The following is a 3,105-nucleotide window of genomic DNA, read 5'->3' on the forward strand; positions in this document are numbered from 1 at the left end:
TGTTAGACATTTACTGCTCACTGGAAACAAGACAGAAGGAGCTGACAAAGTGCATATACTCTCCTTTTGTTCTAATTAACCAAGGAGGTGATCCCAGGTGTGTGGTGTGACCCTGCACTCATCCTCCCAAGTGTCCGCAAGACAGTGGTCCACCATCATTCACTTCCGCTTCTGAAGTCTAAAGTGCAGTCTTTGTTTAAGTACTCTCTATAACTGTTTATTTTATATATAGTATTCCTTATGGATGCCAATCTTATGTAATTCCTGAAGTTTATCCATCTCAAACACATTGTTCAAAGAGATGAAGATTGCCATTGCCTTTGAATTTTGTTGCTCACAAAATTGTACACTACTTAAATTCATCTCTGCATCCTGGTCAAACATCTTAATCAGATTTACTTTTAATTAATCAGCATTTCCTAGACGTTTTGGGAACAGATTTTATGGAATCTTTTTGATTTTTGAAGAAAAGCAAATGCATTAGTATGTTTGCGTTAAACTTATAGACTAAACCAATTCCTATAAATAAACAGCGATAACAGTGATGGTTTTTTAACTTCACAGTCATTGTATCATCACTCACTAAAATCTGGAGTAGCTGTAATAAATCTACTCCTATATTTAAAAAAAATCTGTCTTGGCAGAAGTACAGTCAAAATGTTCTTTACAAAGAAAAATGGCAAGAGACTTCATCTCATTTACTTTGGACATGTCATCAGGAGTGCTCCACAGAGGCAAGGATAGCAAAGCTTTGTCTCTAATACTTTGGGCATGTTGCTAAGGAGAGGCTATTCCTTGGAAAAGAACATCATGCTTGGAAGAGTGGAGGCTCAGTGAATGAGAGGAAAAGCCCCATCAAGATGGACTGGCATGGTGACTATAGCAATGAGCTCAAGTGTTTCAGAGATGATGAGGGTGGCATAGGGTAGGACGGGATTCAGGTCTGTTGTTCATTGGGTCGTTATGAGTCATACTCAATTTGATGACACCTAACAACAATGACAATAAAGTCAACAAAGGAGGAACCGACTGTTAAAGGCTCTGTGGCAAAAAGGGAATAAATGACAACTAGATCAGTATGCTTGAGAGAGTACTTTAAAGAGAAATGAGGATGAGATTGAAGAGATGAATCCAACATTAAAGTGCAGGACTGATCACTGTCTTAATCTCTCTGAATATCAAATAAAACTTTAACCTTGGGACAATTAAAACAGACTTTCAAGGAATATTCAACCTGGGTTCTTCTGATCATATGGAGATTTTTAAAAGTATTTCTTTGAGTTTATTATGTTTAATTTGTGTATAAAGGATACTCATCTAGATGATAACATAATTATGATAAAAACAAAAGGGGGGACATATGGGAAGCCAATATTAAATATTTGTAATAAACTGAATGCTATTTAAAAACAAAAACAAAACCCCTTTAGCCTTATCTTAAAATCATCTAGGACCTAGCTGTGCCAGTCCCCTTCTCTTATTCAGCTTTTTTGCAGAATTTCAGAGCAGAAAGCAGCTGAAATGCTTCCCAGTCCAGAAAATGTTTCTCTGTCCATTCAGTCACAAGCATTTTCCTTTCTAGTGAATTAGCATTTAACACTTCTCCTATGGCTCTGAGCTATGCTGTCTTTGTTATGAGGCCTTGGGAGGGATTCAAAACACAGTTTCCAATGGGGCCAACATAAAACAGACAACTCAAGGTAGACTAGATACAGGAATAACACAGATACATTCTGGGGATTGCAACCAATATCAGCAAACACTCTGTATAAATTGCTGAAAGGGAAATTAATTTGCACTGTAAATTTGCACCTAAACACAACAAAATATGAACAAAAACAAAAGACCTTGTTTCCTTACAAAGTCATTATATGTCCCCAAATAACTCCCTTCTCTGAGCTGTTTTGTCATCCATTAAAGGAGTCCTAAAAATTCTAGCCAAACTATTTCAGACTTTTTGTAAATATTCTCAAACAATATCATTAATATCAAATGCAAGCAAGATACTGCTGAAACCTATCAAAAAACTACTGGAATAGCACATGAACAGAGAACTGCCAGAAGTGCAAGCTGGGTTTAGAAGAGACTGAGGGACTAGGGATATTATAGATAAAATTAGATAGATCTTGGCTGAAAGCAGAGAGTACCAGTGGAATGTCTGTGCTTCATTGATTATGCAAAAGCATTTAACTGTGTGGATCACAACAAAATGTGGCTAATTCTGAGAAGAATGGGAATACCTGAACACTTTCATGTTTATATGCAAAACCTATACTTGGACCAGGAGGCAGTCATCAGAACAGAGCAAGGAAACACTGCATGGTTCAAAATTGGGAAGGGTGTATGACATGGATGTGTCCTGTCTCCATACCTTTTCAACCTGTAAGCAGAAGATTATCCGGGAGACTGGGCTCTGTGAGAAGAAGTGTGGAGTCAGGATTGGTGGAAGATCTATCAACAATCTGCTTTATGCAGGTGACACAACCCTGCTTGCTGAAACTGAGGAGGACTTGAAGCGCTTCCTGCAGAGGGTCAAGGACTGCAGCCTTCAATATGATTGAGGCTCAATATAAAGAAGACAAAAATTCTCACCACTTGGCCAATTGGCAGCATCAGGATGGATGGTGAAGAGATTGAGATTGTTAACAACTTTAGTCGGCTTGGCTCCACAGTCAACACTCTAGGCACCAGCAGTCAGGAAATTAAAAGACGTATTGCGATGGGAAAGTCTGCTGTTAGGGACCTCTCCAAAGTACTGAAGAGCAATGGTGTCACTCTGGAGACTAAGGTGCATCTGATATAAGCTGTGGTCTTTGCAATCACTTGTTATGCATAAGAGAGTTGGACAATGACTAGGGAGGATAGAAGGTGAATTGATGCCTTTCAACTGTGGTGCTGGAGACGAGTATTTAGTGTACTATGGACTGCTATTGGAACGCATAAATATTGATATATTAGGCATTGGAGAGATGAGATGGACTGGCATGGGGCATTTTGAGTCAGATGACCATATGATATATTACTCCGGAGATGAAAAGACAAGGAAAAATGGGGTTGCCTTCATAGTAAAAAAAGTAATTTCTAGATCCATCTTGAAGTACAACA

This window comes from Elephantulus edwardii, unplaced genomic scaffold, assembly GCF_000299155.1.
Source record: "Elephantulus edwardii isolate Elephantulus edwardi_28Jun2011 unplaced genomic scaffold, EleEdw1.0 scaffold00058, whole genome shotgun sequence".
In the NCBI taxonomy this organism is placed as follows: domain Eukaryota; kingdom Metazoa; phylum Chordata; class Mammalia; order Macroscelidea; family Macroscelididae; genus Elephantulus; species Elephantulus edwardii.